This window comes from Bombina bombina, chromosome 5 (assembly GCF_027579735.1).
Source record: "Bombina bombina isolate aBomBom1 chromosome 5, aBomBom1.pri, whole genome shotgun sequence".
Classification (NCBI taxonomy): domain Eukaryota; kingdom Metazoa; phylum Chordata; class Amphibia; order Anura; family Bombinatoridae; genus Bombina; species Bombina bombina.
The window spans coordinates 609,943,569-609,970,755 of record NC_069503.1 but is presented as its reverse complement, the minus strand read 5'-3'; positions in this window follow the sequence as shown (position 1 = coordinate 609,970,755).

Below are 27,187 nucleotides of genomic sequence, written 5' to 3'. Positions count from 1 at the left end.
TTCAAAAGGCTTTGCAATATTTTCACACATTTGTGGATTAAATTTAAAAAAAGTTTCAAAATGTATTTAGGAAAAAATATTTAATATAGATCATCATAGACTTCCATTATGAGAATAAACATTCTGTTTCATGTTTTTTTTTCTTCTTAAAGGACCATTAAATTAGGTAGGATTACCTCATCACAAATGCCTAATAACATGACAGTGTAACAGCACTTGTTCTGAATTTCAAATGAGTAGATTTCAAAATATGTCCATTGGGATCAGTGATATTGTGATATGAATTAAAATTGCTATTGCAAAGTATTTGTTCTTTATCTTAAATTTCAACTATGCATATTTATAGTGTACAAATAAAAATTAAGGGACAGTCTACTTGATTATTTTTTTTTGGTTGAAAAGATAGATAATGCCATTACTACCCATTCCCCAGATTTGCACAACCAAACATTGTTATATTAATATATTTTTATAACCTCTAAACTCTCTAAATCTCTGCCTGTTCCTTAGCCCCTGCAGACCGCCTCCTATCTTAGTGCATTTTATTAGCTTTTTATAGACAGACAGTGCTAGTTCATGCTTACTATATAGAAAATATTGTGTTTACTCCCATGGAGTTATGCATGAATCAGCACTAATTGGCTAAAAATGCAAGTTTGTAAAATGCACTGAGTATATTTATATAAGAGTGTTGTTATACAAAACTGGGGAATTGGTAATAAAGGTATTATCTATCTTTTCAAACACTAAACCATTTTCAAGTAGACTGTACCTGTAAAGTCCCATTGTCAACGTTACTACAAAACTAGTAGTAGTTAAAGATCTCTCCTTAGCAAACTTGTCACTAAAGAAAGGAATGTAAGTGCTCCTAAAGCTCTGAAATTCTTTTGCATGTAGTCACCTGTTCGCATGTGATTACACATTAGTAGATATAATGCAACCAAACCATGAGTGACTGAAATAAACACGCATTCTTGCTTTTATTGCATGTTTTTATTTACAAAAATTAAATGGCTATAAAAGTGAAACGTGAAAGGAACAGCACTATAGATAACACTTTACTTTAGGTCTCCAGTAGCGTTAATTATTTTAGAGCTTTTATGTATTGAGCTTGATCGCAACTCATAACTCACAACTTGTGATTTGAGCAATGTTTAGCATGACCAAACTATCTATTGAAAGTATAAGGTGTGCTAAATAGATGGTGGCCCACACTAAACAATCTCTGGTAATTCTGTTTTAACCATGGACTGTAATGCTAGATTGTGCTCTATTTTGAGTGCCCGCCCACAATATTGATAGAGCAATATCAATAGCGCCTCACTTGTAAACTAGGCCTTTGTTACCAGTATTAGAAATACATTATACAGCCCAAAGTATGTAGGACACCTGACCATCACACCTATATGAACTTGTTGGACATCCCTTTCAAAACCATGGTATCATTATGGATTTGCCTCCCTCTTTGCAACTATTATAGCCCCCACCTTCTGGGAAGGGTTTCCATAAGATTGTGGAGTTTGTCTGTGGAAATGTGTACTCATCCAGCATAAAGAGAGTTTATTAGGTCAGGCACTATGAGAAGGTCTGTCTTGCAATCAGTATTCCAGTGCATTCCCAAAGAGTTAAATGGGGTTGAGTTCAGTACTTTGAGCAGGCCACTCAAGTTTCTCCACACAAACTTGACAACATTTTTCCTCACGACCCTCACTTTGTGCAACAGAGACATTGGCATTCTGGAACAGGAAAGAGCCTTTCCAAAAGTGTTGCCACAACATTGGAAGTAGCTAATTGTCTAAAATGTCTTTGTGTTCTGTATCATTAAGATGACACTTTACTGGAACTAAGGGGGCTAATCTCAACTTTCATGATTTTCATAAACTAAATGAGCATACAGCTCCAATAAGTAAATGCTGTAATTTATAGATACATTTAATTGAAATTTTTGCTGGTCTATACCTATGTGTTTAAACAGTACCAAAATGGGTTAAATGTGGTGATGTGGCTACGTACATTTGCTCTTGTCACAATTTACTCGCAGGAAACCCTCAAATATAGGAAAAAAAACATACTTACAGATGCAAATATACAAATGCTCTGAAAGCCAAACTAATTGAAATCTAAATTTTTTCTTGTCCGAAGCAATGTTTGGATAAAGAGTTTTGTACCTGTTTACTAAAACTAATCCTAGGCTATCCAAATACATATAATACAAAAGATCAGAATAAGTTTCACCTATGTAGTTTTCAAGAAGGTTGCACAAGACAAACAGGATTACTTTAGAAACCATCCTGAAGTCAATTGATGACCATCAAACTACTTTAGTCATTTGCACATCATCAGAATTCATCAAGATTGTAAAGTCATCAGCTAAGGTAAACAATTCTGGATGATGACTTCAGAATGATTAGCAGATTATCTTACTGATTACTTTCCAAGCATGAACAGCCAGTAAATTACTCTAGAGTCAACTCATTTAAATATTTTGGCCTTTGGGCATACTTCAGGATGGCTTCTGATGACTAGTCTGCAGTCATCGACTACTTCAGAATGATTTCAGGAAGATCATCTTTTTTGACTAGGGTGGATAACACTCTTAATTGTTTTACACATGCATAATCATAGACATATACAGCTCACATACACAAACAGCACATAGAATATATCCCACAAGCACAACCCTTTTAATTTTACTATGCATATACTTGTATTACTTTTATTTAATCTGTATAAGGGTTTAGTGAGGAAAGGGGTCAGAAAGATTGATGAGACAGTGGAGTATTAATGTGGATAGGTGTCCTGAAAAGGGTTCAGAAAAAATGGAGGATGACTATGGAGAGGGTATCTGAGAAAGGGATAAAAGACAGGTAGATTAATGTGAAGAGGTCACATGAAACAAAATTACAATAATATTTTTGTACATTACAAAAATAAGTTCGGTGATATAACTTGAAAAATGTGCTTGTATTTTATGCTATTGTAAAAGGTATTTCAACCAGTATTTTGAGCAATCCATTGTTGCTACTTTATGTAAATATAAGTTTTATTGTTACCTGATAATGTAAGTGTACAAGACACCTACAAGTATGTATTCTGTGCTTTACTAAAGGGAAGATGGTTAGCTTGACCAGAGTTTGCAGGCCACACTAAAAGGACGTTTATTAGCAAGACCAGAGGTATAGAAAATGCTATTTCCTGCTGGTGTAGCACAGCAATGAAAAGAAGATTGTTTAAGGAAACATGGCTTTGGAGAAGAGTTGCATTACGAGTTAGAGCAACAGGGATCTATACTTCTATAATACAAACTTGGATTGTGTGACCTGCATTGTAGATAGTGCTATTTGTGCTGTTTGTATCGGAAATTGCTTGGCATCAGAATTCGGGCCAAAGCACTCACAGGAAGTATTCAAATGACCCTCTGATCATGCCCCCAGGATTTTATGTTGCTTGTCTAGATATAGTGGTTTATTCTCAAACTTAGGTCCAGGCAGTAATAACATAAATTATATTGATGGCCTTCTAGGACGAGTACTATAATGCCCCTTCCAGAATGGCCAGGCCCCGAAACCAGAATTGTAAAATACACAATTAGTGACAGATATGGTCCATTTATGAGTAAGGGTTTATGTTTTCTCTTTCTGTACCTGGATTATGAGTAGGAAAACCTTGAGCAACCAACCTCTCCATCCTGTACCTACCTATACTATGCATCATTTGGGGTTAAAAAAATAATAAGATTATAAGATCAAGGTAACACATTGAGATACCCAAATACACATTTTCTAACCAATAAAACCAACCTATTGTATTTATTATAATTATTATTATTTTTAATGTATGTACCTCTGACCTTTCTTAGGCAACACAAAGGAAACACATTAAACATGTTCAAGAGGATTTTCAACAGGTTAATCCCTGAAGTTTAAAAACTTTCATTTTTTTTCTAGTAAAATTAATTCATTTTTAAAACATTCATTTTAATTCATATTGTTGCCACTCAATACCTTATTGCTGATACATTTTATGCATATAGAAAATTATTTTAATTTCCATCTAAACTGTTTACCACTTCTATACACAAATTGAAGGCATAGTCAAGATCGTTATACAAAGACAGCTCAAGAAGAATCAGCAGGTCATACATGGAAGTCAAGAGAAATGCTAAACATACTAAAGAGTTTAGATAGACTGAATAAAAATGCAAGCACAGAGCATTGTGTTAGAGTAGTTTTTAAAGGCCGCAACAAGCACTTACAGTCAATGTCAAATAAATGTGCAAAGCAAAAACATCCTTCATTAAGTACATATTTTTGGAGACAGCACTTGTAACTGGGAAACCACAATGGGACACACACCAAAAAAAAACAACAACTACCTAACAATGATCTTTGAGGGGATTTTTTTATACTCATATGTCTCAAAAAGGTAATAGTGATGCAGTATATGTTACTTATGAATGCTCACAAACAACACTCAACAAAACAACAACTCGTGAATGGTCACAAACAACATTCACATTAATTGAATTAAAGTGTATGTTGTTCCTAAAAAGCACTTCTTGATCTTGAGGTGTCCTGATATCCATATAGGATCTTCTTTGGCTCTTAACATTATTCCTCTGCATATATGGATTAAGTGGATGAAATTAGCACACTCACTGCTCTCACAGGCTTAGCACTCTCTTTCCCATTCTTGCTGGCCCAGCCCCTCTCTCAGATATGGCTCCAACATATCCACCACTTGCTGGCCTATTCCCTATTCTCACTTCACTAGTCACTTGGTGAGCCCCTCATTATCTCAAGCTCTCTCATTCCCCCACTGTCTGGCCTATGCCCTTATCAAATCTGAGTCCAGCACACTGTGTTACAGCTTTCTCATTCTGGCCCAGTCCCTCTTTCAGGCTAGGTTCAACTCTCCTCTCGCTCTCTCTGTCCGTGGCCCAATTCATATGGGGTGTACACCCCTCAGCTCCTCTAACAAGCTTGGTTCCTCTACTACATACTCCTTGCTACAGTTTCCCTTTTGTCTTATAGTACACATTCAACAAATCCACAAGCAAACTTGGGTTCCAACTTGATAATAATCTGATTGCCTATTTGCTTGCTGCTTTTTAATAATATGCTAATTTAGCAAAACATAAATAAATTATTAAAACCCTTTTAATAATTGATTAACAATGACCGAACACAGCAGCTTTGTCTACTCATATTAAATATTGCAGAAAGATTTACAAAGCAGAATAACAAAATTTTAGAAAATCAATTAACCTATACAATAAGGTCTAAACGTAATGCTCACAACAGGTACATACTAATACCAAGTGGTTGAATTATACATTCATATTTATTTATGCATGATTCATTTCATACCTTACAAATAGACTCACAACCTATGTCTGAATATCTTAATTACATATATATTAGGCATTATTTGGTCTAAATATAGGTGTATGCTGGACAAGACTGGACTGGGACCAAAAATATGCCTGAGCATTTAAAGGAGGAGCAGCCCACATCAGTTAGACCTCTGTCAGCTAGGTAGCCATAATAGACCAGGCATTTTGTCCTGCAGCACCACTGATTATCACTCAGGCAGAGAATATGCTTTTTGCTTTATAAAATAGGCAGACTGTAACAGCTTTCCTATTGTTACCCATATTGAGAGAGGGTGAGGCTTCTATATAGCATCAAGGCTATTTTTAAGCCTTTTTTACTTGCTCTTGAGAAAGACGACTTGTGCATTGAAAGGTGTTGAGCTGTTTAAGAATAAATACTGTTCTTTTGATAGAACTGTTGTTTTTCTTTATTACATCGCTGACATCTGAATTTTATATTTGTGAGTATACTGCACTTACAGTATATACTCGGATTCTGTATACATGCAACATTGAAGCTCTTTATTCCTAGTGAAATCGTGAAGTCATAACAGTTTGATGGTTGTGAGGAGTCACTTTACCTGAAAAGAGATACTCCCGAACCTGTGCCCCCTACAACTGGAGCCTGGTCCATCTGTCATTTGCCTTGTATGCCTATGGCCAGCCTGGCCTGATGCTGGATGATTCATTTAAAAGTATTTAAAAAAAAAAACAGCCAGATATCATCTGGAAAACTCTTAATAAGAAACAACAGATCTAAAAAATCATAGGACTTTTTTTTAAATAATGCATAAAATCCTTGGTATACGATTTTGTATGCTGTGGCCAATCTATTGATCTCTACATATAAATTCTTACCTCCAGCTACGTTTTTATGGGTAATAAAATCAGACTTTCCAACTTGGCTGGTGCAGATTGCATGCTCCTGTATTAATATTTTGGAACACAAATAGAAGAATTACAGAATTTATAAAAAGCATATTTTGTTCAGGGATTGAAAAACGAGTTTTGTAGAATAACATTATAATACTTAAAATATGGTACTGAATGTTGTGGTTCAATTTCGCTAATAAAAAAGTGTTGTATTAAGCAAGCAATAAAAATAAATAAAAAAAAAAGACAGAAGACTTAATGATTACATAGTAACGCTATCAAAATATAGGATTTGAAAAGTTACCACCCCTGACACCATTTATAGCTTAGAATATTTAGTAATTTACAATGTAAAGGGTAAGGACCCAACCAATGGAGAAGAAGGCATTGAAAAGCAACATTTGTCCAAGTACCAATTTAGAAGAGAAGGTAAATTAGGTAATTTAGAATTAATGTGTTATTGCTGTGAGGGAATGTGCTGGGTAAGCAAAGTTAGGGTTACTTAGGCTATGAAACAGTAGCAGATCTGTGGTCATGGGAAGGTTGTGGTTAGGGTTAATGGGATATAAAACTGGTATCTATAATTTATAGGTACATGTTCTATTGTGCAATAAAATCTTCCTGTCATAGAAAGTCCACCAGTTCTCAACAGACAGAGTAGAAAATCTAAAAATAAAGTAGGAACCAATTGAAGCATTAGAATGCGAAATGAGGCTTCAAAAAGGAGGAGATTGCTTCTTGATTTCTTACTTTAACATTTTAAAGTAAGGGTTTTGATTTCAGTCATTTTGTATGACTATATTTTAAACCCCCACTGAGTTAAACACATATGTAATGTTGTGCTCCCTTGTGGGGGTTAAATACATAGGGCCAGATTACAAGTGAAGTGCACATTATCGCTTCTGTTTAAGAGTTAATTGTCCTAGAATTAAGCTTTTTGAGCTCGTCAGGTTGCGCTCATACTACAAGTTGAAAGTAAACTGTTTTTGCTCTTGCGCTAAACTGAAAAGCCAAAGTTAGAATATCATTTGTGCTAACCCAACATGAAAATATGAATATTTCACATTCCAATGTTCTGCACATAACAGAATATGTTCTAATTGTTATAATTATTCATAAGTAAACATTTCTACATATAGCTGAGTTTTTTTTGGTACAATATATATCTATACCTATATATACATGATTATATATCAGTATAGATATATACAGATATTTATAGGAATATCAATTTATAAATACTTAGAACATGTTCTGCTATGAGCAGAACATTGGAATGTGATATTTACAGTAAATACATAGTTAAAACCTTTATTAAAAATGAATATTACATAAATATGCTTTAACATGTTTTCATCTACTGCAAAGGGCTCCAATGCACTTGTATACAGTATATGTCTATACATGTGTACATATGTATTTATGTGTATATATCTCTGAAAAGATATGCCTGCGTTTTTTTTCTAACACCTGAGGCCTCATATGTTTGAACCCTTGTAACTTTTTTGTGCAATATTACTTTTGAATTACTTTTATTAGAAAGTGTTTTTATGAGTGTAACTATACATTGTAATGTATTTTTTATGTGTTTTGTGCTACATTTAGTTTTGCGAAACAGTTAACTACAGCTCTGAAGTTGCGGTAGTCATGCTAGAGTAAACCGCAATTGCTATCAAACGATCGCATTTACTCTCAACTCGTAATACGAAGTATTACAAGCACAAACACTTGTGATAAACCCCTTATCGCTCTGGCGCAAACGTTTGTGCTCCACTTGTAATCATGGTTAGCTTGAATCATTAATGTTAAAATATCATGCATGTAATATTTGCATTATAAAATCCTTTAAGAACTCAATTGTTAGTTGAGGATTTGCATGTGGTACAGGTGGTCATATAGGTATGTTTGTAGCGAAGGGTTGCATAAGAGGAGAAGGAAGCAAGTGTATTGGGGTAGAGGGTTTTGCATTGTGAGGCTGGGTGGGGGATATTAAAGTTAAGCAGTTACAGTTAAATGTGGTTGGTGGATCAAGACAGCATAGTGGAAGAAGGCCACAGATAGGTTTATTTACCATGGGGCACAGTTATTTTTATTGAACTTTAACCCTTGTATCTATAAAATATAGGTACTAGTGTGATAGAGAATGGATTTAGAAAGGTATTTAGAAATACCTTTACTAATCAATGACCTGTCACTAAATAGCACTGTGTTAAGTATGATCTTATCATTAAAATAGATACAATGATAAATGAAGTGTTGCTATTCTTTTATATTTGTTTTTGTATTAGTCTGCATGTGATCTATCCATGTGTCAGTTTCATAGGAAGGGAGCCGGTCAGCAGACAAAATTCCTTTCCAGAACATTTATAATATGTTGTTTTACTTCTGTGTATCTGTACTATTAAGTCCAGACATTGTGAATATGAAAGATAACTACTACAAGTGTAGTGGAATTAACAGCTCAGGGGGAGTTATCTTTTGCACAACCTCGTGCAAAGAATAACACACAATCTGCTATTACAAGTGGATTGTTAAGTACGTTCACCTCATTGTTCTTGTATTACAAGTGGGGAGTTGTCATGTGCTCAAACATAATCCAAAATACTGCTGTAAAATGTAGCTCCTTTTAAGCCCTGAAGTTATTATTATTATCAGGTATTATTATTATATAAACATAGGTGGTATACAAGATCATTTTATATAGGGATCAAGAGGGTAGAGCACCCTGCCGAGAGTTGCACTGTTGTAGTCGGCTCTAATGAAGGTGATCTACAAACAGCTGGGCTCATAGGCTTACATTCTAAGGAATTCAAGGGGAAAGCAATGGAGTTTGGAAAGGTTAGCGTAGGTTGTATGCATCCCGGAATGGTAGAGTCTTCAGGGAGCGCTTGAAGCTATTAAAACTAGTGGAGAGTCTTGTGGAGTGAGGCAGGGAGTACCACAAGATGGGAGCCAGTCTGGAGAAATCCTGTAAACGGGAACGCGAGGAAGTAACAAGAGAGTAGGAGAGTAGGAGATTGTGAGCAGAGCGAAGGGGACAGGAGAGAGAGTATCTGGAGACAAGGTCTGAGATGTAGGGGGGGAGCAGTGCAGTTGAGGGCTTTGTATGTCAGAGTGAGGATTTTGTGTTTAATCCTGGAGGCAAGAGGAAGCCAGTGATGGGATTGGCAGAGAGGTAGAGCAGATGAAGAACGACGTGTAAGGAAGATGAGCCTGGCAGAGGCATTCATTATGGATTATAAAGGAGCTAGGGGGCAGGTAGGGAGACCAGAGAGGACGGAGTTGCAGTAGTCGAGGCGGGAAAGGATGAGAGAGTGGATTAAAATCTTAGTTGTGTCTTGTGTAAGGAAATGTATAATTTTAGAGATGTTTTTAAGGTGGAAGCAGCAGGTTTTAGCTAAGGACTGAATGTGAGGAGTGAAAGAAAGGTCTGAGTCAAGTGTGACCCCAAGACATCAGGCATGCTGGGTAGGGGTAATGATGGAGTTACCAACAGTTATAGAGAAATGGGGGTGGAGATAAACCATTATTATTAATAGTATAGCGCAGAACTACATGAAGAGTTCCTCTACTTGCACGCCATTGGCTTAGCACACCCTCAACTTTGCGCCTGATTGATATCTAATATGAATTTTACTGCACAACATTATAAAATTCTATTATGTGAGGGATTTAATGCTCCTGCACATTCTGATATACAGACGTTAGCTCACCCTAGAGAATTAATTAAAATTGATTAAAAAAAAGTTGGACTTGTAATATGATAAAAAGTATTAATATTTTTATGCTCCACTTTCAATCTAGGCCAAAAAACATTGCAATATACTTCCATGATTTATATTGCACATTTTCCTGTAATGGGAATATAAAAATTGTGGGGTTTCCATTTCTGAGAACTGGAAGTGTACAGATTCCACAAGTCTATATATCTGTTCCTAATTGTTTTCAATAGAAGTTATGATACAATACTGAACAATACTAGAACAAAAAGTCCAATGTGGCTCCTCCAAACAAGGCAGGTGGTGAAAGGAGTTTTGCCTTTGAACATTTGTTTTGTAGAAAAGAAGATGGGACTGATAATCTATTTTTAAAAACTTCCACACGTATTAAATGATTGCAAGATTACAAAAGTCTTGTAGTTAAAAGTTACCTCTTTATATGTGAGTATTTTTTAATTAATTTACCTACTCACATATAAAACACTAGCTAGCATTATCAACTACTGCATGGACAGTGTTTACTCATGCAAAATTGTTCGCCTGGGATCACAGAATGCGTATTGCAGCTATAAGCTGGTCGTATTTAACATTGCACAAGCAGTGCCGCCCCCTGCTCGCGCTAGCCCAATGGTGTGCAAGTAGTGGGTTGTCAATCTAATAGATGGCATACTGGTTAAGACGCTGCGGTCTGATGACCCGCTGCTTCCTAACTTTCAGCTGCAGGCTCTCTCTCTAGCCCAATGGCATGCAAGTAGTGGGTTGTCAATCTAATAGATGGCGTACTGGTTAGGACGCTGCGGTCTGATGACCGCTGCTTCCTAACTTTCGACTGCAGGCTCTCTCATGCAAGTCTGCAGCAATGGGCCGCCAGAGCTGCATACACAGCTTGATAAATGGGGGCCACTGTCTTGACTTGATCAACATTTAAAATGTCCTCTCGCAAATATGTATGCAGATAATGAGTAGGTTTCATCGTGTACATTTATGTTTTGCTCTTACAACTGACGCTCCAATTAACTTCAAGTGACACAACATCTTATAAGTCAAATACCATACTACACAAACATTACCTTTTAAAATTGTTTTGACATAATAATGTAGCCCATGGTCAAAACAAAAATATCCCTGCTTTGTTAGAATCAGCTCTTTGTAATGTATTAGCTTGTAATGTATTAGCTTTAATTAAACTAGCGTATGGTTGAATTAACAAAGAATTTACCGCTATGCATATAACATGCTATTCCCACACTTACAACGGTCATTTAATTACAGTTTTTTACAGACTATTTTATCAGATCAGTAAATCTACTATAATTGCTTTGTTTCCAGAGTTTATTTTCTCATAATTTTAATAAAACTAACTTTGCAAATGCTTTCATTTGGTATATTCTATATTTCTACATAGAAAGAAGATAAACAGTGGAGTATCTTAAAGGGACGACTGTAATCTATAGTAAAAAGTAACATTTAAACAGATGTATCAGTTGTGTACTTCCTACTAATCCTTTGAATGTTTATTGGCTGATTGGTACTTCCTGTTAATTCTCATTGTGTATACAAAGGAAGTACATATAAGTCAATGGGTTAGATGCATAGACACTCATGACGTTGCCAAGGAACCTCATTGTATGCTCGAAGTTCATTGAGCATCAATTCACTTGTATTTTTAAGTTTCCTTAGTCGACGGTCCTGTCACTTACATGAATAGCTGTGTGAGGTACCCTATACATGTTATCTAACAAATCAAACACAAATTCTATATGTAGGAAGATTTATTGATCAAAATACTAATGTTTCTTTAATTAGTAGTATTTTTGCTATACTATATGTATTTGTCCAAGTATTTTATGTTATTTTTATTCTTTTTGCTGTGCTAAGGGAATTGATGATCAGCTTTGAATGTGTAGTAATGAAGTATTTAATTCAAGTAACCAATAATATGAATGTATGACATTTGTGCAATTAACTATTTCAGATCATTTTGAATAATTTTATAATCAACATTATTTCAATGGCCAAACACCTAATTACAATCATAAATGAACATTCTGATGATCAAATTTTATTTGAGTACACATTTTACACTTCAAAATAGTGATTTGCTCTGCATTTTTAGCATATATTTATATATATATATATATATATATATATATATATATATATATATATTTATATATAAGCATCCAGAAAGAAAAGCACTCACCGGGTCTTATTTACACAAGAAATAATTTTAATTTGTGACGTTTCGGGGTTGCCCCCGTCCTCAGACAACAATTGTTGTCTGAGGACGGGGGCAACCCCGAAACGTCACAAATTAAAATTATTTCTTGTGTAAATAAGACCCGGTGAGTGCTTTTCTTTCTGGATGCTCATATTGGGTTTTTTTAAGCACCCCGGGCTGGCTAAACAAGGACTGTGTTACCGTGAGTGCTTCTACCTCCTGGGATATTATATTTATATATATATATATATATATATATATATATATATATATATATATATATATATATATATATATATATATATTTAATAAGTACATGTACAAGCACTATAACATTAAAAAGTAGTACAAACAGCCAATAAATGCTCCTCAGATCAGACAAAAAAACATACCTATGTTCAAAAATTATGTGAAATCTGCTGAAAATGAGTTTTCTAACTAATTAAAATGTTGAACTGTCCAGATAGAGAGGGTGTTTTTATCTTATTGAAAAGCTAATGATAAATGGGCTATCACGAGGTTTACAGAATAGCAGGTGTTGCTTTGAATTGAAAAACTGAAAGCCATATGAGGCACTTGAAACAAGGATTTTGATGGATTGGGTGGACATTTCATTCTTACTAATTTTCTAAATAAAGTTCAAGATAGTACATAGTGAGAAAACAATGACATTTTGTGGTTAATTATTTGCACTTAAAAGCATAGGGATAAACTCATAAGTCATGATGGTTTTGTAAAATGGACTGATGCTATGTTATGTGCCATGTACACTGTATGAACTGACATAAAGATTACTATCTTTGAGAGCACCATGAGTTTTGTCAGTGACATGGTATTTGTATCCATTCCAAATTAAGAGTGGAGTCCACCTCCCTATTTTGTGTGTCTCATGAGATGTTGTAGATCTCACTTGCACATTGTACCCAGAGTTCTCTGGTGCATTGGTAACAATGTAAACAGAATACATTCTAGAGAAAAGCAACTGGAGATTCTTGCCAGATGTGCTAATTGGCTATAGCATACTTTTTGTGGCTCTTATTTTTATAAAATGGAGGATTTTAATCTCACATTTTTATTTCCACCATTACTTAAAATAATATTAGGAGCATTGTAAAATAGCAGTGACACCTCTAGATGGATTCCAGTGTTTTCTGACAGCTAGCATATGTGGCTGTAAGTTAAAGTGAATGTAAATTTTGATGCTAAAGTGCCCTGTTTTTAAAACTTTGATTAAAAACAGGGGCACTTTAATTCATCAAAATTTACATTTCACTCCTGTTGTGACAAAAAAATTACCTTTTAAACTTCACAGCAGCTCCAGGTTCCTCCGGTCTCACAAGCCATTTCTGATGTCAGAAATGATTGATAGGTCATCCTCCAATCACAGCTTCCCCCCCGGGGGATTCAGTGTCTGATTCACTGCTGTGATTGGAGGAAGCCGGATGCCTCATTTTAGACCCAGGAAGAGGCTTTGAAACGGGTGGAGGAAGCTGGAGCTGCTGTGAAGATTAAAAGGTAAGTTTTTTTTCACAACAGAAATGAAATGAAAATTTTGATGAATTAAAGTGCCACTGTTTTTAATCGAAGTTTTAAAAACCGGGCACTTTAGCATCAAAATTTACATTCACTTTAAAGACTGCACCTGGATTAACCATTCTTTATCATAATGCTTTAACTAGTTATGCATGTTGTGCTTTAAATCTAGCTGTGTGCGTCTGAGTGTTTTGATTTTTGAGAGTGCTTGGCTATTGTGTGTTGTTTGTGATTTTTATGTGCAAGGCCTTTACCTGTTAGACTTTACACTCAGACTTTTCTGGAGTTAAAGGGACACTCAAGTGAAACTTCCATGACTCAGATACAGCATGCAATTTTACATAGCTTTCCAAATTTACTTCCATTAACAAACTGTGAATTGTCTTTTAGATTTACACTTTTTGAGTCACCAGCTTCTACTGAGCATGTGCAAGAATTCACAGAATATACGTTTATGCAATTGTCATTGGCTGATTGCGGTCAAATGATACAGTCGGATCAGAAATAGACATAACTTTGAAATTTGTCAGAAAAAAAATCTACTACTCATTTAAAGTTAAGACTAAGGGGCCAATTTACTAAAGTGCGAACGGACATGGTACAATGTAGAATATCATATCCACCACACATCGGTAAATGCAGACATCATACGCTGTCAGCATTTATGATTGCACAAGCAGTTCTGGTGAACTGCTTGTGCAATGCCGCCCCCTGCAGATTCGCTAGCAGGAGGTGTAAATCAGCCCAATCGTAAAGGATCGGGCGGATTGAAGACTGCAGCCTCAGACAGCGGACAAGTTATGAAGCAGCGGTCTTTAGAGCCTAAAGGCTTGCGCAGAAACATTCGGCCCTTAAGTGCTATTTCATTGGTTTTTTTTATCATGTATTTGTTAATTATGCAAAACTACTGTATTTACTGAGTCAATGGATGTAAACCCAGTTGTTTGCGAGTGCCAGGTAAGCACCAGAGCTGCATGTTTTTCTACTGGCATGGGCTGCGCACCCACTCATATTTGATAACGCAGTCAACCTCCCTCATTTCTTTGTGAATAGTGAGTTTTACAAGTAGCTGTGACACATTGGTTAGCAATCATATGTAATCGATTGGAAGATAAAACGTGTAGGTTGGGAACAGAAAGAGACAGAAAGACACAAAGATCTATATATATATATATATATATATATATATATATATATATATATATATATATATATAATAGTAGGGATGTGCATTTGGATCATTCATTTGAATTTGAATGTGGAAGAAGGCAGCCGCAAATCCATATCTTAGTGTGTTGCACTTTTGCAAGAAGAAATCCGACTCTGAAAAAAGTTGAATGCCGCGAGCACCCGCCATTATTCCACATTAGGACCCTAACGAAGCATCCAAATGCACATCCCTAATAATGAGACAGAAAGAAAGAAAGATTAATAGGTAGACAGACATACATACAGATAGATAGATAGATAGATAGATAGATAGATAGATAGATAGATAGATAGACAAATCTATTTTACTCTACTGTCTTTTCAACTTATAAAACCAAGGTAATATATTAATACATATAATTCTAAATACTGATTATAAAAATATCATATATAATTATATATATTTGATTTTTAATTTGTAAATCAAATGAGCACAATTATTATTATTATCGCTTATTTGTAGAAAAATGTAACCTCAAACAGAAATCATTGAGGTTGGAACATTTTTGATACATATTTTTGCAATGTCTTAAAACTCTTTATTTGTACTACAGACTTGGCATATTTTAAATTGTCCAGCTATCGGCTGTATCAGGTTCCTGGCTGCAGCTTTGGCACCAAAGAGACTCAACAACAATTTTTTAGCACATACTGACCCAGCATTTAGTGGCAACTTTATATGGATTGTCTCCTGGGAATGAATGTTAAGAAATAAATATTTGAAGGACAATGTTTTATCTCTCATTATAAAGTAAATTAGTCGCTTTTCAAAATCCTGACATACCAATGCAATATCTTTTAGATCAATTTCTTGTTTACATTTGCTTAGTAATGTAACTTGAACATATATTCTTATGAATATTCCATTTAACCAACATAATAAAAATAATTAAGTAACACTTTCATTTCAGTTTGAAAACACATAGTTCATCATTTGAATTCACTAGGGTATTTTTACATTTTTGTGCAAGTCTTTGAACTTTATTCTATATGTATCACATAATCATTTTCACAATATTTATTTGTATACTCAGCAATACGTTGATGAGCTCTTGCATGCAAATTATATATGGGGGGAGTTAAAATTACTGTACTGAATTTTAAAGCAAGTGCAATTAGGTACCACAATTATTTCTTCTGTGTGTACTGACATATTTCCTTTTTATGTTGCCTTATGTCTGTTCTATTTTTTCAGCCTTTTACATAGCTATTACATATTTTACCTAGCTCTGTTACATTCATTCATTTCATATATTCTTGCCTATCATATGAGCACCATTTTACTAAACTGAATACTTTCCACAAGTCTAAAACAAAGACAAAAAGAGCTCTGAATCAATAATATTTATTGGTAACAAAAGAGCAAGACACATCCGCACTTACATATAAAATGTGGGTAATTAGTGTCCATAGTCTGCATTTATCTTACTCCCGGATTGAACCTGTATCCTGAACTCTGCAAACCAAAGTATTCAACACCATTAGTTTTGCGTCTGAAGTCATGTCTTTTTCCAGCGATATACTGTAGGCGAGATATTCCCAGGTAAGGGTAAAGAGAAGTAACACACACTCCCTGTAAAACCCCTACCTGTTTTGTTCGGGTCACAGACAAACTTTCTCAAGGGATGGAGAGTGGAAGTTACACACAAGCAAAAAGGGGTTTATCATGGGTCTTTGTGCTCATTGGAAGTAGTGTATGTATTTTGAGTTGAAAGCAAATGCGTTCACTCGAGCGCAATTGGATTTAACGTGTGTAGGGATAGCACAACCTCAGAGCTCTGGTTAACTGTTATGCTTGACTAAAAAGTTGCACAATACACATCAATACATTTAAAATGACAGTTACACTCATAATAACACTGTCTGATAAAAATGATTTAATAACAAAATTGCATTAAAAAGTTATAAGGGCTCAAAGATATGAGGTCTCAGGTGTTAGGAAAAAAAAAGGCATGCAAAGGGCTTTAACATAGAGATACATACATATATACACATGTCTAAATATATATATATATATATATATATATATATATATATATATATATATATATATATATATATATATATATATATATATATATATATGAGTCTGTGTGTCCATATGTATTTATGTATTTACAAACATATATACACATATAAACACATAAATACACACACACACACACACACACATATAAATATATATATATATATATATATATATATATATATAGGTGCATTGGAGCTATTTTCAATTAAGTAGCTGAAAACATGAAAAATCATATAAAAATCAGCTTAGAACCCAGGTGAGAAAGTGCTTAGCACTCAATTATAGTGTTTGTGTATGTACTGTAAATATTTCACATTCCAATGTTCTTCACATAGGGGAAAATGTTCTAAGTATGTATAAATAGAATTTTATATATATATATATATATATATATATATGCGTGAATATATCTATACCTATATTTAATCATATTTATAGATAGATAGATATAGGTATATATTGTACAAAAAAATCATATATATAGAAATATGTTTTTATGAATAAACAGAACATATTCTGCTATGTGAAGAACATTAGAATTTGAAATAATATTTGAGAAAACTTGAGAAAACGTGATCAGGTTGGCGCAACGTTAATGTGGTCGCAAAATTCTAGCTTCAGCTTTTTGCACGTGTTGGGTTAGCGTGTGAGTGAAAACTTTTTACTTTAACCCCTTAACGACCAAGGACGTGCCAGGCACATCCTACAAAAAGTGTCAGTTAATGACCAAGGGCGCTTCCAGCCGCTTTCAAGGTATTGCAGTGATGCCTCGATATTGAGGCATCACTACAATACTCTTTTTTACCCACCGATGCAGAGAGAGCAACTCTGTGGCCCTCTCTGCATCGGCCAGCGATGATGCCGATCGTTGGTGGGTGGGAGGCATTGCAGGGAGGGGGGGTGGGCGGCCCATCACTGGATCACTTCCAGGGGGGCGGGCAGTTGCGCGTGTGTGCACACGTGCGGGCTAGTACATAACATATTGCAATTGCATGGGATGGATGGAGAAAGGGGGTAAAAAAATAAGAACAACACTTTTTTTTTATCAAACTGGGTACTGGCAGACAGCTGCCAGTACCTAAGATGGCGGCAAATAGGTAGAGGGGGGAGGGTTAGTGAGATGTTTGGGGGGATCACAGAGGTTGGGGGCTAAAGGGGGATCCAACACTGCAGAAAAAAATAAAAAAAATAAAAAGAATTATATATAATAAAAAAAGCCTTTTATTTTAATACTGGCAGACTTTTTGCCAGTACTTAAGATTAAACATGTGTGTTTCGTTTCAGCTGAATTTTGACTGATTCAGAGATTCAAATGCATCTGAATTTCCGAAACGGAAAATCCCAAAAAATTCTGAAAATGAATAAATCAGTTTCTGAATTATCGGTTCCATTATTTATATTTGGAATTTTTCATTGTTCTAATCTAAACCGCAGTTCCCCAACATCGCCAACATTAACTAAATCACTAAATAAAGTTATTAACCCCTAAACCGCCGTTCCCAAACATCGCCGACATGAACTAAACCTATTAACCCCTAAACCGCTGTCCCCAAACATCGCCGACACTAACTAAACCTATTAAACCCTAAACTGCAGTTCGCCGACACTAACACTAAACCTAAATAAAGCTATTAACCCCTAAACCACTGTTCCCCGACATTGCCGACACTAACTAAACCTATTAACCCCTATACTACAGTTCTGAAACATCGCCGACACAAACTAAACCTATTAACCCCTAAACCGCAGTTCCCAAACATCGCCAACACTAACTAAACCTATTAACCCCTAAACTGCCGTTCACAAACATCGACGACACTAACTAAACCTATTAACCCTTAAACCACCATTCCCAAACATCGTCAACACTAACTAAACTTATTAACCCCTAAACCACAGTTCCCAAACATCGCCAACACTAACTAAACATATTAACCCCTAAACCGCCATTCCCAAACATCGCCAACACTAACTAAACCTATTAACCCCTAAACCGCAGTTCCCGAACATCGCCAACACTAACTAAACGTATTAACCCCTAAACCGCTTGCCCCCACATCGCAACAACCTAAATTAAACTAAATTAAACTAAATTAAATTAACCCCTAAACCTAACTTCCCCTAACTTTAACATAATTAAATTAGACCTAAATTAAAGTTACAATTATTAACTAACTACCTATTTAAAAATAAATACAAACTTACCTGTGAAATAAAAATAAAACCTAAGCTAGCTACAATATAATTATTTACTAACTACCTAGATTCAAATCAGCCAATAGGAATGAGAGCTGCTTAAATCCTATTGGGTGTTCAAATCAGCCAATAGGATTTAAGCAGTTCTAATTCCTATTGGCTGATTTAAATGTTTTAGCCAATAGGAATGCAACATTAATCCCAATATAAAGGGGGTACCTTGCATTGAATCCTCAGTGTGCAGCGGATGATTGCATGAAGAGGACCTCCATGTCTGACCGATGGACCTCCACTTGGACCCTCTGCCTGGACCTCCGTCTCGGCAAATCGACCACTCCGCCTCCGCAGGGATGAAGAAGATGCGGTCACATGATGATGAAGATATCGCTGCCTGGATGAAGATGCTTTGCCGCTGGGATGAAGATCGCACGCTGGACTTCAGCAACTGTGAGTACCGATTTTGTGGTAAGTGTTAGGGTTTTTTTTGGGTTTTTTTGCCGTGGTTTTTTTTTTTTAGGTTAGGGCTGGGCAGAAATAGAGCTGGATGCCCTTTTAAGGACAGAAAAAGATCTAAATGCCCTTTTAAGGGCAATGTCCATACAAATGCCCTTTTCAGGGCAATGGGTAGATTAGGTTTTTTTAGTTAGGTTTTTTTTATTTTGTGGGTTTGGGGGTGGGGGTTTGTAATGTTAGGGGGTGTTTGTTGTAATGTTTTAGAAAAAGAGCTGTTTAACTTTAGGGCAATGCCCTACAAAATAGGTTTTTTATTTTGGGGTGTTTTTTTTGTTTTGTTTTTAAACAGGGTATTAGAATGGGAATTATTTAAGATAATTTTGTTTGTTATTTTTTGTAATGGGATTTTTTTAATTTTTGGGGTGTTTTTTTTTTTTTAGAATAGGCATTTTTTATTTTTAATGGGCCTAAAAAAGCTGAATGCCCTTTTAAGGGCAATGCCCATACAAATGCCCTTTTCAGGGCAATGGGTAGATTAGGTTTATTTTGTGGGTTTGGAGGGTGGGGGTTTGTTTTTATTTTTTTGCAAAAGAGCTGTTAACTTTAGGGCAATGCCCTACAAAAGGCCCTTTAAGGGCCCTTGGTAGTTTATTATAGATTAGGTTTTTTTCCCCTTTAAAACGGAGTATTAGAAAAGGCATAATTTTTATTGTTTGGGATAATTTTGTTTGTTATTTTTTGGAATTTTAGTGTTTATTATTTTTCGTAATAGTAGTTATAATTTTTTAGTAATGTTAGGTTTTTTATTTTTAGTAATGTTAGGTTTTTTATTTTTAGTAATGTTAGGTTTTATTAGTGTAAGCTTAGGTTTTATTTTTTATTTCACAGGTAAGTTTGTATATATTTTAACTAGGTAGTTAGTAAATAGTTATATTGTAGCTAGTTTAGGTTTTATTTTATTTAACAGGTAAGTTTGTATTTATTTTTAAATAGGTAGTTAGTTAATAATTGTAACTTTAATTTAGGTCTATTTTATTTATGTTAAAGTTAGGGGGGTGTTAGGTTTAGGGGTTAATATAGTTTATTTATGTTGTTGCGATGTGGGGGGCGGCGGTTTAGGGGTTAAAAGGCTTAGTTAGTGCTGGCGATGTTTAGGAACGGTGGTTTAGGGGTTAATAGGTTTAGTTAGTGTTGGCGATGTTTCAGAACAGCGGTTTAGTGGTTAATATGTTTATTTAGTTTTGACGATGTCAGGGGAACTGCGGTTTAGGGGTAAATAGGTTTAGTTAGTGTTGGTGATGTTTGAGAATGGCATTTTAGTGGTTAATAGGTTTATTTAGATGTTGGGGAATGCCAGTTTAGGGGTTAGTAGCTTTATTAGTGATTCAGTTAGTGTTGGGGATGTGGTGGGGTGCGGTTTAGGGGTTAATAGGTTTAGGTAGTTTTGGCGATGTGGGGGGATGGCTGATTAGGGGTTAATAGCTTTATTTAGTGATTTAGTTAGTGTCGGCGATGTGGGGGGTGCAGTTTAAGGGTTAATAGGTTTAGGTAGTGTTGGCAATGTGGGGGAACGCCGGTTTAGGGGTTAATAGCTTTATTAGTGATTTAGTTAGTGTTGGCGATGTGGGGGGTGCCATTTAGGGGTTAATAGGTTTAGGTAGTGTTGGCAATGTGGGGGTGGCAGTTTAGGGGTTAATAGCTTGTTTTAGTGATTTAGTTAGTGTCAGAAATGTGTGTGGGGGGTGCGGTTTAAGGGTTAATAGTTTTAAGTAGTGTTGGCGATGTGGGGAGGTGGCGGTTTAGGGGTTAATAGCTTTATTTAGTGTTGACGATGTGGGTGGCAGCGGGGCAGTTTTAGATAATTTTGTTTTGGCAATCACCGGCATATTAGTTAAGTTAAATGAAATTATTTTTTCTGATCCTTTCGTTTTTTCTGATCCATTCTTTTTTCATATACATTATTCTATTCTAAACTTCAGAATAGAATAATGGATATGAATAAAGAATGAATCAGAAAAAACGAACGGATCCGAAAAAACGATTTAACTTAACATAACTAATTTGCCCAAACAATTTAAAAAAAAAAAAAAACTAATTTGCCATAAAGAAATGATTTATTTAACTAATCAAAATGAACCGAAACACATTTTTTAGCGGCGCATGTGTCTACTTAAGATGGCGGTGACAATTGTGAGGTGGGGGAGGGAAGAGAGTTGTTTGAGGGGGTTCAGGGAGGGATCAGGGGGTGGGATGTGTCAGGTGGGAGGCTGACCTCTACACTAAAATTAACCCAACAAGCTACCTAATTAACCCCTTCACTGCTGGGCATAGTACAAGTGTGGTGCGCAGCAGCATTTAGCAGCCTTCTAATTACCAAAAAGCAACGCCAAAGCCATATAAGTCTGCTATTTCTGATTAAAGGGGATCCCAGAGAAGCATTTACAACTATTTGTGCCATAATTGCACAAGCTGTTTGTAAATAATTTCAGGGAGAAAGCTAAAGTTTGTGAAAAAGTTTGTGAAAAAGTGAACAATTTTTTTTTTATTTGATCGGATTTGGTGGTGAAATTGTGGCATAAAATACACCAAAATGGGCCTAGATCAATAGTTTGAGTTGTCTACTAAAAATATATATATATATATACATGTGAAGGGTTATTCAGGGATTCCTGACAGATATCAATGTTACAATGTAACTATCGCTAAGTTTGGAAATAACAAGTGCTACTTGTATTTATTGCCCTATAACTTGCAAAAAAAGCAAAGAACATGTAAACATTGGGTATTTCTAAACTCAAGACAAAATTTAGAAACTATTTAGCATTGGTGTTTTTGGTGGTTGTAGATGTGTAACAAATTTTGGGGGTCAAAGTTTAAAAAAGTGTTTTTTTTTTAATTTTTCATCATATTTTATAACAAAAAATTTATAGTAAATTATAAGATATGATGAAAATAATAATAATGGTCTGGTCACTAAGGGGTTAATATGCACGCTACTCAATGTCAAGTCTAGCATAGTTAATGCATGAGCAGGAGCGTTAACTAGCGCTACGCTCGTAATCTAGCACTAATTATGGGCCCTATGTGTTACTCTTTGCACAAGGCTGATTGCAAAATAATGCAACCTGCAATATTGATTGCGTTCCATTTTAAATCTAAGTCAAGGACTTTAATGGTGAAATGTGTAAAAAAAAAAAAAATCACCAGTCAAACTTAAATATGAATAAAATCAACAATAATAAAAGAATTGCAACATGGTTTATTAAAATTGCATGACATTACATTATTAATAGTAGTAACAGTATATGACTTCAATGCTACACTACTGCTGCTTGTACAATTTCCTTCCCCTTTTTGAGAACATAATAAACTCTGTAAAGATACTTACTGTAGTTCCCATATTTCAATACAGTAATATGCTTGAGAACACAAATAGCATTTTTATTATGCATTCATTTAGTTCAGTGCTTTAAAAGAATATAATACAAGCTTTGTTTCAAGTTATTTCAATAATGAGGTGACTTTTAAAACTGATGAAATTATGTGTCTCTTGCATTTATACACTAACACAGTCTAATGTAAATTAGGCTAGAGGTCCAAAAAAATCAACAATAAGTCTTGTCTTGCCCTTGATTCATAGTTACAAACCAAGTCTTATTTTTTGTGTCAGTGCTCTGAATTACTAGTGTTTATAAAATAAGATAAATACACAAATACATTTGTATATAAATGCAGAAATAAATACAAATAAAAAAATAAATAAAGCTACAGAAAAAATAATTGTGTTGGTTTACTTAAACTAGTATGTAAAACACATATCAAGTTGAAAAATTCACCTCAATATCACAACTCACAAATTATGAAATTCATAAAGATTTGTATCTATAGAGACACATACTTAGCGTGACCACATTGCCACTTTAAAAAGGTACACATATAAAAAATACATATGTTACGGTTCTTATAATGGAATATTATTCAAAACATTTCTTTAAACAGTCCTGACATATGTATTTTTCATATGTATCCCATTTTAAAGCGGCAATATGGTCACCCTACACATACTGTATGTCTTGCAACAGTTTACGTCTAAATGCATAGGTTGAGTTCTACTGTGAAGGACACTGACATCTAAAAAATACCTTCACAAAATTTTCAAAGCAAATTAATTTGGGGGGAAAAATGTGCCCAATAACTAACTATAAGGCAGTTGCATGCAGACAATATGAAATATATACACTCTAATAGGGAAAAGAAGCATTATCTAGAATTGTTTCTGTTGTGCATTTACGCTTTACTAGTTAATGCAATGAAAAAGCATACATGAATATGAATCCATATGCTCTAAACAGATTAAACCCCCCTAATATTTTATATTTGGCATGAAATTGGCTAAACAATGAATATTGAGAAAAAAAAAAACAGTTAAATCAGCATTTCTTCTAACTCAGAATTTCAGATATTTTAAATTAATTTGTTATATTGTTTTTCTATTCTGTTTACTATTGAACTTATATTGTATTTGAAGAAACCAGAATTAAATCCAATTAAACAGTACAGTCAGTGTACAATAGTTACTTTTTTTTTGGCTTTTATAGAGATAGCTGCATTACAACTGTTACAAAGCTTATGACTATCAACACTTAATATGATCTCTTAAGTGAAATCACAGCGAATCAAACTATACAATCAATTTAATTGTGAGAAATGTGTGGGGTGTATTCCATTTTATTTTTCTCTGTATGCATTTACAAATGTGTACTGTTTACCACGGATCTCTGTTTCACATAAAGTAGTATACTATTAAGTAGGTAGATGATTTCCTGATGGATCACTTTGTAACTTAGAACATTTATCTTTGAATTTTACTGATTCTTAAGTTGTGATATGGATTTATCACTGTATATCTTTTCCTTTATATCCAGCTCAAAGATTCTTTGAATTTTGTCTTTGAAAATAGCTTGGTGTCAATTGCCAGAGTATCCTTACACCTTACCAGATTGCCAGGGTAAATTTATATAAGACACAAGGGCTATTGTGATAGAAAACATAGTTCTATCTTGGCTTGGCATATGCAATAGTTTCAAAGTTCATTGGTCTGGTATGGTTGGTGCCAGTTAACAAACAGAGGAACAAATATAAGACACTCTGCAAAGGTCAGGTGATTTACACTTGAGCTTTTAGTGAAAGAAGAGACAAGCATATTGCCTTGGTGAACTGAAGAGTTGGGGGAAAAAAGAGGTTTAATATGTTTCTTTTATTTTCAAGAAGTCTTTAGTATTGCCTTCAATGATTTTGAAATTGTTTATCATATGGTCAATCTCTGTTAACTAAAAAAAATCTTTATAATGTTCTGTGGATTTGATATTGTATGTAACTGATAGATAATACGCAGTATGTAAACTAAAAAGATATTTGCACAAGTTAAAAAAAAGCATCTACAATTTAGAGAGTTGTTTGTCTCAATTGAACTAATTTAACAGGTTTATAAAAAGCCAAGCAGTTTTTAGCAGTATATACAGTATTTTAACAACAAAATGGACACTGCAACTTAAGAAAAAAAAATTGTACAGTAAAATATTTTAGTTGGATTTGTTTTATAGTGATATTTAATGAGAAATTAAATGCATTGTATTTTTTTATAGAAAAAATCATCAGACTAAACAAACGTTCTTAATAAAATCTTTTCCAAAATGCATTCAACTTATTTTGAGATATTATGTAGCTGTCTTTTATAATGCATGGTATGGCTACTTACAAAGGGGTTCCACTTACTATTCCTTTAAAGGGACAATAAAGTCAAAATTAAACATTTGTAATTCCGATACAGCATGCAATTTTAAACAACTTTCCAATTTACTTATTTGATCTAATTTGCTTTATTCTTTTGATAATCTTCAATGAAAAGCATGCCTATGGAGTTTCAGGAGCGGCAATGTACTACTGGGAACTAGCTGGTGTTTGGTGACTACATAGTCATTCCTCTTGCCATTGACTCACCATATGTATTCAGCTAGCTCTCAGTAAAGCATTGACACTCCTTCAAAAAAGGATACCTAGAGAATTAGGCTTATTTGATAATACAATTAAATTGTAAAGCTGTCTACAATAGTTATGAATAAGGTTCAGTTAGAAGTATCTAAAATTAAAGGGACAGTTCACCCAAAATTCTTCTCCCATTAAAATTTTTCCCAATGATACATTTTACCTGCTGGAGTGTATTAAATTGTTTACAAGTAGCTAATTTGCCCCTATTTTGGCCTTTGAAATAGCTGATTTAGCCTGTGGTATGTCAGCCTATACTGAAAGTTTTGATACTGGAGTCTCAGCTATTAAATAGCCTAAGTAAACACAGCCATCAGAAGAAATTACACTCACAGTAATAAAATGTTCATTTTCCATTGTTCTCTCTCTGTATTGAGTTTTAGTTTTCCAGACACATAGCTAGTGTGTGTACACAAAGTGATAACATAATTACCTGAAGCTCAACCCATTGTAATAGGCTGTGGTTTAAAAGCACAAAACCAGCTACTTCATATACACAAATAAACCTGAAAATGCAATTTCTCATACATTTTATACTCTGCAGCTGGTATAACAAGTCATTGAAAATACATTAATATAAAAACTATTTTACAGTGTACTGTCCCTTTAAAGTGCACTTTTGTTTACAACCCATCCCTAGAGGCAGATGGTTCACTGAATAATAAGGACATCTCTTGCAGTGCTATTGGTGGAGAAAGACATTCCTCCAACAGCGTAAAAAAAAATAAAAAAAAAATCAATACATTTTAAAGGGACACTAAACCCAAATTATTTTTTTCATGCGTTAGAAAGAGTATGCAATTTAAACAACTTTCCAATTTACCTCTATTATCTAATTTGCTTCAATCGCTTGATATCATTTGTTGAAAAGCACATCTAAATAGGCTCAGTAGATGCTGATTGGTGGCTGCAAATAAATGCTTTGTGTGACAGGCTCACCCATGTGCATTGCTATTTCGCCATCAAAGAATATCTAAAGAATGAAGCAAATTAGAGAACAGAAGTAAATTGGAATGTTTTTTTTAGAATTGTATTCTCAATCTGAATCATGAAAGAAAAATGTTGTGTTTCAAGACCCTTTAACTTTCTTTTTTTTGTAAATACAAGGTAAGAATACTGGATTTGGGGTATTGTTTTAACGGATATTGAGCTACAATGTATGCAAAGCTCTACTGCTGCATAACCTGAAGCACAATACTTTACTTCAATGTTAGTGATAAGAAAAGGTAGTAATACCACAATATTATATTGCAGTATCTATTTATAATGACAATATAAAGTGCATTAGAGAACACTATTGTTTTGGTATTTGGTAAATATTATAAAAATGCAGCTAAAAGTGTGTTCACTGCAATGACATTTTATGCTTTTTGCACAACTTTTGGGGAGGATAACAATCAAACAACATTATTTCGCATTACAGCTAAAACAGTAATTAAGACCTTTTCACAAATACAGTAAGTCATTACTATCCAATGATCATTCATGATTGCTGTTAATTGTTTTGATATTATGGGCTGGATTACAAGTGGAGC